General features: G+C 33.1%; 1 pseudogene; it reads left to right on the top strand.

Annotated features, from left to right (window-relative positions):
* Positions 1 to 2,571: 2,571 nt before the first annotated feature.
* Positions 2,572 to 4,265, top strand: LOC122296920 (annotated as a pseudogene).
* The last annotated feature ends 8,205 nt before the right edge of the window (positions 4,266 to 12,470 follow it).

The raw sequence follows: 12,470 nt of genomic DNA on the forward strand, positions 1-12,470 counted from the left end.
TGTTATCCCTAACACAAGGCCTGTTTTCAGCGCCGGTGCGTTTACGTTAGGCGCTCAAAAGTAACGGTCCGTCAGAGTCTGTCAGATGGCTTTCAGGCCGGGCTTCAATCAGTTCGTAGGTTTACGACCAAAGCCAGCCCAGACCCACTTGGTTTCAGCCCAATAGGGTTTGATCCAATTATTTTTTGGCCTTTTGTGCTTTTTTTTTGAATAATTATGGATTTTTTAAAAATAAATGGCAATTTTTCTGTTAAAAAAAAAGTCCTGAATTGAAAAGGAAAGGGAAAAAAATTAAATTCCAAAAAAAATATTGAAATATTGATTTATTAGGTTTTTTTTTCTTGATAAAAGGCAATAATGGGACTTTTATTTAATCAAATATATGAAATTTGAATTTCGCTATTTCTTACATGAAAAGATGATTTTTACATAAAAAAATAATTTTTATTGATACGAATGAAATAGATATAGTTCATGTACATAGGAAGTATACAAAAGAACACCTAAATATATTCTAGATTAGGGATAAAAAGTCATGCGCATTATTTCTATCAAGTATAATGGCTGAGAACCAGAGCGCGTATCAGATGATTTTTTTTAAGACACAATAGTTTAAAAAAAAAATTCAAACAAGGCAATAAAAAATGATGAAGACCATTAAAGCTGTCTTCTCCATACATGCATCCCTTTTTATTCATTTATTCATGAATGACTAAAATGCAATGAAATGTGGTGCAAAGCGAGGATTTTTATTTTAGTAATTCCACTTATAAGCCGGTGTGGATAACATATTTTTTACACTACTGACATGTCAAGATTTAATTAATAACAAATTTGAATTTTAAATTTCTGTTGCAAATCAAGTTTTGTCATGTACTCAACGACCTGAAATATGTACTTTACACACAAGTTTATAAAATAATATCAAATTAGAGAGATGTTACGCATCATCTCATACCACACAGTTTATATATTTTAAAATTATTTTTATTTTATTTTATTCTTGTTAAACTAATTGAGTTATTATACTTATCATCCATACATCATGACATATTTGTTATAGAAAAAATTAAATAAACGTGATGTGTGGTGTGTGAGAATGATAAGTAAAATTATTTTTGATGTATATATTCATCAAATTAGAGTGATGCTAAGTTGGCAAATCTGCCTTTAGTGATAACTATTTTAAAACATTTAAAAAACAAAAGAAAAAAGTAAAACTGATCAGATCGAGGATGCTCATCATGTGTTCGATGGATGTCGATCCTAGTGGCCTGAAATATCGGGAAATCGAGCGGCCTTGAGGAATGACTATAGTTGTTTATGTTGTAGCAACAACATCGTTGGTAGTTGTCGAAACTGACCGTTACCATCTTTTTTTACTCTTTGGGGGCAACCTAGTACTCCTCTATCTTAATTTACAAGATCGCCTTTAATTTGGAAGATCATGAGTACCCTTTCTTTACAATTTAAGCAAGCTCGACCATGCAATCATATGATGTCTTTTTCTCATATGTATACATTTATATTGAAAATAATATCAAATAAATTCTATCTTCATTATTATAGTCAAATCACTTTGATTTGATATTATATATCTTGATTTAATTTTCATAATGGGTAAGATATTTTCCTATAAATAAGAATATGTGCCTTGTAAATATCTCATTTCAATATAATTTCTCATTAAGTATAATTAAATACAAGGCCTAGATCCATATTTATTAAAAAAAATTACAAATAAGGTAAATATCTTAAAATCAAGATGATATCAATTCATTTTGATTTGATAATCATGAAAATGTGACGAGAATAATTATTTAAGATGAGAATAGATTCTTTTTAATAGGAAATGCAATGACAATTTCGTACAATAACTAGCCACAAATAAATATTTTTCTTGTAATGAAATATACATATGAACGTGAGGTTTACAAACTGCAAGATCTCAAATGTTGAAGTAAAAAATGGAATCTTATACCCATGATCAAAATTAGGATTCAAATTACTTAGACTTCGTTTGAATGCTAAAATTATGATTTTAGATGATATAAATTGATATATGAATGAGCGTTTTATATGTCCCATTGAAATATGTTTGAATATAAATATATTAAGATATGTTTTTGAATATATGTACGAAGTAAGTTGAGATTTGGCAACTAAAACTCCAAAGTTTTTTCTTTACAGAGAAGAAGAAGAAGAAGCCAATAATATTTCACAAGATATCGATCAATGCGTCTGATCGGTCAAAAATGGAGGAAAAGTGAAGATGCCTAAAATTGAAATCGAAAAAGGAATATATGTTCTTTATGTTGTAAACTATGTTGTATTGTATGACCACATTTAGTCGTCGTAATTGACCAAGTCGTAGTCGTCAATTAAGACTTTTATACTCCTATATATATGGGTGTTTCTAAGTTCAGAATATGAATCAATAAGAATATCATTCTCTCTCTATCTTCGAAACTCTCTCTTTTCTCATTCAGTTTATAACACGTTATCAGCACGATATCTCTGAATAAAAAGCGTGAAAAACCCAACGCCTAATTTTTCAACCATGAGAGCTCGATGGTGGTGCTGGCCTCCGATCTGGGCATAGACACCCGTACCCAGACCCGTATTTCGATTCGGATGGCTGCTTGTACTCACTCTTTCGCCCAAATCCAGATCCATGTTCCGATGATGCAAGCCTTTGTTTTCAGAGGCTGGTCAAAGCTCCATCTCGCTGAAGCGTACAGCGTTGAGAGGAGGACGGCATAGAGCTCATGGTGGGGCAAGTTTCTCTGTTTTGGTGAGCAGAAACAGAAGTGTTCTTTGTGCATGCGACCGATGGTTTGCGTGGTCTTGAAGAGGCATGGACGGTGGTTCACGGCTGTGATCTCTCTGGCTCACGCCACCTTGGTCTGGACGGTGAAGAGCTGATGATGTGGAGGAAGGACCCGTGCGTACGAGCTGCTTCCATGGAGATTTACGTTGGAGGGAGAAATCTGTGCATGGCAGCGGAAGGCACCAGGAGGTTGGTCACAAGAGCCTTTTGCAGAGTGATGCTCTTTACCAGTATATATTGGAGACCAGTGTCTACCCGAGAGAGCCTGAACCCATGAAGGAGCTTAGAGAGGTGACTGCCAAGCATCCATGGAACATCATGACCACCTCAGCCGATGAAGGCCAGTTCTTGAACATGCTACTCAAACTCATCAATGCCAAGAACACCATGGAGATCGGTGTCTACACCGGCTACTCCCTCCTCGCTACAGCCTTAGCGATTCCTGACGACAGAAAGATCCTGGCCATGGACATCAACAGAGAAAACTACGAGCTAGGCCTGCCCATCATCGAAAAAAAAAACCGGTGTTGCCCACAAGATCGAATTCAAAGAAGGCCCTGCTCTCCCAGTTCTTGACCTTTTGGTTAAAGATGAAAAGAAAAGTCAAGAGGCGTGAGGCTTGTCGGCAACATATGAAAAAAAAAAATATATATATATATATATATATAATAAAATAAAAAGGAGCAGGTCTTCTTTGTCGGCCATGACTGGGGAGAAACTTCTCGGCCTCATTGTCAAATATTACGGCTCTTGAAAAGTCTATATTTGCTGCAAATGAGAAATTCATATTTATGCAAAAGCTTAGTAATTTTGTTTCTGTCACGTGTGACTTTTTGCAGGTTTCTAGCGAGACGTGATGATGATGATGATGGTGGCTGCTCATGATTTGTCAACGTAGAACCAGTTGTTTCAAACACAACTTAGTGGCAAACAAGAGCTTTAAAGTTGTGACCAGATTCATTAATTAAATATGGTAGAAAAGGAACTTGGCATAAAAGTTAAAAATGGGTTGTTGGAAAAAGTATGACTTTTGCACATTAATTTATGAAAAATGGCATGAGGGAATAGCCGTAGCTTTATTAAAGTAACAACATGCAATTTCTTACACTTATTCTACAAATGACTTGTTAGTAGGTGGCCGTAGCTTTATTAAAGTAGCAATATATAATTTCTTAGACTTATTCTAGAGATGACTTGTTAGTAGGTAGCCTCTGCAGGAGCAATTATGGCATCAACTTAAAGGAAGTGTATTTATTTTGCGTGTCCATAATTTTGATAGCAAGGAGTCTGACCATTGATGGATAAATGAGACATCTTTACGGGCAACAGTCTGATGGTCCCTCTTTATAAGAGATAGAGTGCACGAAGTTCATATGATATTGAAGATTGTAATCTTCTATTTCAAGTAAGTTTTTTTTAAATATCATTTGAAATATTTAAGGTGTGTATTGATGAATTTAAATTTTTATAATTCATATTTTAATTATATCTGTGATTAATTTTTATTCACATAGTTTATATACAAGTTTTATTTATTTATACTTGTTATGAATTATTGTTGATAAGATTAATCTTGGAATGGAAATGGAGCATCCCTGACGGATCGCCCTAAATCAATAATAGCTTTTGAGTATCTCATAGTTTAAATGATTGATACTTGTACCAAAAGCTCATTATGATTTATGCACCTGAAGTTGCATAATTGAAATTGTGGAAAGAATATATATTTTTGAATGAACGTCTCGAATGTGCTCCTGAAGTAGTAATATCAAGTATGCTCCTGAAGTAGCAATATGAAATGCAAACGTTCACAATATATTTTAAATTTATATATGGTCTTTTAATGACTGATCAAAATAATAAGCTTTTGATGAGAATCATTAGTCACGTCTTACTATATCTACATCATTTCCTGAAGTGAATGATAATGAATTTATATCATTCTATTCCCTAAAGTAAAAAGAATGATGCGTTTCATTCAAAGAAACTAAGAGATTAGACGTAATAATGAATATCTTTTCGGACCAGAAGCTCGTATTGGAAAAGCTGTAAGCTTTCTCTTTGAGATGATATTATACAAATTATTGAATCAAATATTATGATGCATCAAAAGGTGATATGATTCAAAATATTTGTATTTTTTCATGGTTATCTTGATCATCCAAAATCAATTACGATAAGTCGAATGATTTTCATATGGACGTCCATAAAAGAACCAGAAGATTCTTTTACTATAAAGTTTTACCATCAGAAGTGGAAAGAAAAATTTGCCAGAAGCAAATAAGATGAAATAATTCGACGCTATCTTGATTATCATATGTGAACCAGAAGTTCAGATGATAATTAAATTTTGGATACAATAAGATAAAAATGTCTCATATTCTAGCTGCTAAAATCCCAGCGATGATTGAAGTCCCTGTAGGACAATTAAGAAATTCAGCAGTTTAAAGACATGTTTAAAGGCATGTGAGACGTATTGATACAAAAGATAGAGCATCTCAAAAGAGAAAAGCACAAATAATTTGGTGTTCCTGAAGAGGCCATACCCACAGAACAAGCAATAAAGTCCATCCAAATTTTTCTGTATAAAATTCTCCTATATAAACTCTTAAAGAGTATAAATCTCCTAAAGAGTGTCTCCTGAAGGATAGAAAATGTCTGAAACTTCTAATATGAATACATCTGGAAATATGTATTCTATCAAGTTTCAAAGATCCTTATATGATCTAAAGCAATCCAAACACAAATGGAAACAAGCTATTATTGCAGTTTATATATATGATCTAAATGTCATTGAGGCTCCAGAAGAGTTCATGAAACTGCACATATTTGAAATATAAATCTGAAACCCTTGCGGCTTCAAGGGGAAGATGGATGATGTTATTAGTCATGAAATACCATCTTTTAAATACAATTAGTATTTCAGATTCATATTATAGGTTTGATAAGAAGTGTGCATTATTAAAGAAAAAATAAAATGAAGCACACAGAACATCTACCAGAAGATAGAAACACAAATATGAATATTTGTGAAATATTATTTTATTATCTTGAAGCAAGAATTACAAAAATTTGAGACACTTTGCCTCATTCTTCAAACGCTCTTGTTCTTCAAGAATCTGCATGGCATCCCTATCTAAAAGGGTGGGCAATCGAAAAGAAGATTTAAGTAAGGATTTTAAATTCCTATTCTCTTTCTTTATTGATTCTATCTTCATGTTGGACTCCAGAAGAAGTCGCTGAAGTATAGCAATATTTTCGTGGAGATTATCAACTCCACAAGTTCTGGATTGCAGTCGCTGAGAAAATGCGACAATGGATGATGAGTATCGGGTACCGAGACTCACAAGCTCATAGATAGCTTCATTATCTGACCTACGAGTCAGATCATTATATTGCATGATAACACCTGTGGTAGAAGCAGGAACAGCTGATGAACGAGGTGCAGAATACCTCATATATTGACCCTGAGAAGATTGCTGAGCCATTGCAGAGAGAGATTGCAGGATAAGAATGCAGAAAAAGATTGCAGAGTAAAAATGCAGTATGATTACAGAAAAGTGAAGAAGATGTGATGCGAATGAAGATGAGCTGAATATCTCTTTTATAGAGAAAATTATGATACAACATCTCTCGTGAAGCAAGAGAAAAGAGATGGAATATAGCTTCATAGCTCTGCGGCGTCTGACAGCACGCCTGACAGCTACGGTGCCTGACAGCACGCCTGACACCTACAGAAGAGTTGAAAATTTGCAATGCTTGTCTAATCTTAAAAGGCTGGCCAGCGTTTTTATTAAAAAATGAGGTTAGCGGTTTAATGTTGATGAATTCTCCACTAACTGTGTTATTTACAAGAACTCCAGAAGAGTACAACTCCAGAAGAGTAGTGATGAGCAGAAAGATCCAGTCGTGATTATTTTATCAACATGGATCAAGTCCACAGTTAGTTGGATGTACAGATGCGAGTTATCTTTCAGATACACACAAGAAGATCATTGCAATTCATGAGAAGAAAGTTGAAATTGATATCAAGAAGGTACGGTCAAGTAAAAATCTGGAAGATTTATTCATTAAAGCACTACCAACTACAACGTTTAAGAAGATTATGCAGAACATTGGAATACGGAAGTTTGAAGACCTGTTATCATGCACTTTTCAGGAGAAGTAATGTCTTGAAGACTTGTGCTGATTGTACTCTTTTTCCTTCGCTAAGGTTTTATCCCACTGGGTTTTCCTTTGCAAGGTTTTAATGAGGCAATCCTAAAGCACTCGGTGATACACATGAATACTGTACTCTTTTTCCTTCGCCATTGATTTTTTTCCACAGGGTTTTTCCTTGGCAAGGTTTTAACGAGGCATATTCTTTAAATATGGTCATCCAAAAGGGAAGTGTTGTAAACCATGTTGTATTGTATGACCACATTTAGTCGTCGTAATTGACCAAGTCGTAGTCGTCAATTAAGACTTTTATACTCCTATATATATGGGTGTTTCTAAGTTCAGAATATGAATCAATAAGAATATCATTCTCTCTCTATCTTCGAAACTCTCTCTTTTCTCATTCAGTTTATAACACTTTATCTTTAATTACTAGTTCAGCATAATTCCAGGCCGAGTCCCAAGTTTTTAGATTGGCTTTTATATTATTAATCTCCCGTCACCATCTTTAATTATCATGATCTCTATCTATCAAGCTTTTTAATGTCTTGGCAAATTCCAGGAAACCTTTACGAAACTTCATGCAGTACGTGCTTTTAAGGCTCCGTTTGGATAATGGGTAATAGAGTTTTTAGAGAATACTCTATTATTATTAATTATTTTATTATTATTTTTTATTATTATTCATTGTTATTTAATATTTTATTATTATTCACAAAATATTTGAGATCACATGACTACTTAAACGCAACATAAATTAAAAAAAAAACAATTTTGATATAAAAAACAATTTTTATAATGTAAATGATTAAAATAAAAATATTTTCAAGTACTTACGAAAAGAATAATTATTAATAACCATAATGAACTCATTTTAATAAGAAAGAATATTTTGATACCACGTAACGACCGACCACAAACAAACGACATGCATATATAAATATATATATATATAATTATTTTAGTTACATTTTAACCATTTACGTACATGTCAAGGCGGATTTCACTGCCTATCGATCACTCATGCAAAAAATAATGAGTAGTGATAGATTAATGCTATATGGTATACTTTCACTCCACTTTTATCCTATATTGATAATGCTATATATATTCATTATTGGCTTAATTCATACATATCCATTGACGCCGTTCAGTTGACGTTCTTTACTACTACGTGAAGAAAGTAAACGATTAGAATGGAATATATATAAAGGGTGACATAAAGCAGATGAAAACGCAGACTAAAATCCAGAAACTGGATTGGTACGTAGCAACAAATGTGGTCCCTTGTGAGAAGAAAAATATGAAAAGGGTGACATTCCGGGGCAGAGAAAAAAAAAAAAAGAAACGACTTGTCTCATGCGCATATATATATATAATAATTGGTTTTGTTTGTTTGGACATGGAGACCGGGCGCTATGATTGCTGCATGCATGCATGGGGCTCGAGGTGAACTCGTGAGCCGTGGCCTCAGATGTTGCAGCAGAGGCATCACCCGTTTAAGAGGCAGGGCCCAGGACCCCCCATTGCCGTGTCTCCAAGCTTAGCTTCTCTCTCGATCGATCTCAAGTTCTCAACTTTATGTTGATCGTTTTTTAATACAAAATTGACTCACGAACTACTTCAACCGATCGACCTAAACATGCATGGCTTTTCTCCCTCATTTGCATAGTTCTTTGTCATCTCTCTGCTGCCCACCACAATCATTGCTCTCTTCCATCATAGATATATCTAATCTGCAGTGGTCCTTTTTCAGCATGCATGCTCTATTCTCATCCTTACATATTCCTATCTCTTACAAACTCGCGTCTAAATTAATTAAAAATTTTCTCCAATGATCCTTGCCATCAAAGATCATGCAGTTGCAGAAATTAAAGACATCATAGAAAAGTTATATTTAATATTCTTAGTAGAATTGATGAGATCGAGTCGACAGCATTAAGTAAACAGAGCCGATCGAAACACGACACGGATCACACACCTAACTAGCTAGCATTCCCACCGTAATTAATGGGAGCTTAGTTTAGATATTCCCGTCGGGACCACATGCATCGGACTGATCTTTTGGGTTTTAAACCCATGCATGCATCCTTGTTTATGAACATGATCATTTTGAATGATCTTCACACTTAGCTGTGTCAAGCTAGCTATGAACGTATGGGTCAGAAAGGATATTCTAACAGAAGCAAGCTGGGGTAATTTCAAGGTAACTCCAAGTAATATATATACTTGTGTAGAAAGAACGTGAAAACGAGCACACGAGGCAACAAGGACATGCACAGTAGACCACATGCAAGCTTGTGCAAGTTGTATAAAGTGCAGCCAGCAGTAGTACCACGGTTCTGATGTATAACATGCTGGCTGCAGCAACAGTACGGAGTTAATTATAATGCGACCCCATGATGTCATGCATGATGGAATTAATAAAAAGGCAATCTCATCAAAGTTAATAGTCAAAAGCTGAGGGCTGCTTGACTAACCCTGGCCAGCACAAGTGTTAATATAATATAAAGATAATGATACATTTACCATCTTTTTATTATTATTTTATCACTTGTAATGTATTTATTTTTTTATTATTTTATTTTAGGTATTTTTTTAATATCTTTAGTCATTAAGAAAAAATTTTAAAAATATATAATTTTAGTGATAGTCACTTGCTTAATTATTAAGTAAAAAAAAAATTTTAAAAAATTAAAAATTAAAAAAAGGTGGCAAAAGAATAGTAAAATAGTGGTAAGGCTATCATTATTCATAATATAATATATGAGAAATACTTTTTGCAGTCGGCATATGCAGTCGGCATGCAGTCGGTTGTAAAAAAAAAATTAATACGGGACCTACATGAAAAAAAAAATTATTTTTATAACTTTTTATAATTCATGTAGGTCCCCCTGAATATAAAAATATTTTTTTATAATTTTTTTTATTCATTCCGTACAGCAGACTGCACGCCGACTGCATCTGCCAACTGTATGTAGCAAAGCCCATAATATATTATATATAAACCGATCGACCCGAGTACTACACATTAACATCAAAAGTAGTACAATTGATTTTGGGGTAGTGATACTATCCATCTACTATTTAAATACATTTTAATTTTTTTTAAATATTTTTTTAACATTTTTAATCATTAAAAAAAATTAAAAATATATATAACTTTACTAATACTCACTTCCTTAATCATTAAGTAAAATTAAAAATTAAAAAAAAAATTTAATAAAAAAAATAGTAGTAGTAGAGTAGTAACTCTATCATTTTTCTTGATATTTTGACTTAATAATATACTTTTGGCCAAATGCAGTACATGTTCCATATATATATATATATATAGTTTTGCATCATACCAATAATTAATTAATTAAAAACTCTATTAGCAATCACTTTTAATATAAAATAGTTAATTTGGTCAATCACATCAATAAAATATATAAAGAGTACGCAAAATTAAATGTATATAATAGAACTCTTAATTAATTGGATACAAAAAAAAAAAAAAATGAAGCCAAACCTATGTGTACTTCGGTTCATAAATGAGAACTCATTCTTTAAAATTTCGCAAAAATAAAATTACAAATTGATGTGATTTAATGTAACATATTTGATTGTAAAACAGATCATCTAACGCATCATATGAAGTCATAATGATATGAGTTTATGAATTAATTACTTTTGTTAGATAATTTTGTAGTTGTAGCACTTTTCTTCAAAAATATACCATATATACTATAAATATACACACACATACCATATATAAACTTCAAATGCATAATAGTACTAGTACTGATGAATCATCGATGATGATGGGGCCGCGGCTACGGTTCGAGACATATGGGGTAAGTACGTATGTTAATTGACATATTTGATAGAAGAATTTCTGATCGCTAAACGATGTACATATATAGGTCAAGAGAAGTCAGTACTAGTGATCGCAACTCAGTATAAATATAATGAAAATTCTATCAAAGGAATCATGTATTAGGTAGGCTGTCATTTTCCCGCCCTTGATCATGATGTTAAGTAAATTACGCTATCTGGCTGGCTGGCTAGCTATCTATTTCTCATGACCTCTTGCTAATTTGGTTGGACAAGAATTAAATCATGTTGATTCATATAATATTCTAATTGCATGCCTACATATATAGCCAGCTTAGAATACTGTTTTATTACTATTTTAAGGAAATAATAAATGACATGTAATATCTCAACAACATTCGAGGTAGACCTGCAGGCATGCATGATATTAATGTTTACACGTATTTTGTACTACCTAATTATACAAATCTCGCTTAATTTCTTTATAAAAGAGAAGAGTACTTTATTGTGGAAAAGTGTTAAAAAAGTATTACTATTTTTAGTAGGATCCACTATTTTTTCTTATAAATAATTGTGTAAGACTTGCATACTTTAAACTTATATCTTAAACTTATATCGAGCATTAATTACTCTAACTGATAGGGATGCATGTCTAGATTTTTTTTTTCTTGCATCCGCGGTGTAATGAATATGTTTTTTTTTTTGTGATACAAGGAGGTGGGGGTTTTGAACTTAGATTAAGTCATATACCGTCAGGGCATCAGGCTCTCGGCATTTTTTGAATATGTTTTGGTTTCATGATATGATCAACATTTATATTGTATTCATTATCTCTCTTCAATTAAATTGCATAGAATATGAGTCTTAAGACAAATATTGATGCTTTAATTCCAAACATGCACTAATTAATAATTTCCCTATATATATATATATATAGTATAATAACTGAAGATCATTAAAGATCGTGGATCGAATGTCTCAGAATTTGCAATATATATTAATAAATAGTAAGAACATGAACATTGGAGACCAACATCGCTAGACAAATAGTACTAGACAGTACTCTAGACTTGTAGATTAATGTTTTTATAAATTAAAGGACTGTATTGCTTATACATGTCTTGTTGTTATCTGATCAAACCCTCATGTGCAGTATATAATATCCTAAATTTAGGCCATACATTCTAATTCCTAGCTGTTTTCGCAAGGACGGAACATATGATCAAGTAGTTACAAAATGCATGTAAAGTGGGCATATATAAACTATATAATATATGATATTTTATCACTAGAAAGGAGGTGGGTCCAAAAATTAGCAATATTAATTATAACACTAATGCATATCCGCTAATGAAATCAAAGTATGAGAGTCGACTGATGGAGATTTTGAGACCCACCCAAGACTAAAAAAGAACCGCCCATGAGAAAGTGTGCAAGAGATCACCACAGACAGCTGCACATTTAAGATGATTTCTGTCCCTACTTTAAAGATTAATAATCAATGGGTACCATTTAAATTCTCCAAGTGTGTGGACCAAACCCAGGAACACAAGTGTGGGGGACCCTGGGGAAGAGGGTGGGGCCCCGAGCAGACCAGAACTCACCACCATCGACGGTTCAAGTTTCTGTCCAGAATTCCACTTCCAACAAAGCTATTCTCCAA

Source organism: Carya illinoinensis, chromosome 15 (assembly GCF_018687715.1).
Source record: "Carya illinoinensis cultivar Pawnee chromosome 15, C.illinoinensisPawnee_v1, whole genome shotgun sequence".
Lineage (NCBI taxonomy): Eukaryota > Viridiplantae > Streptophyta > Magnoliopsida > Fagales > Juglandaceae > Carya > Carya illinoinensis.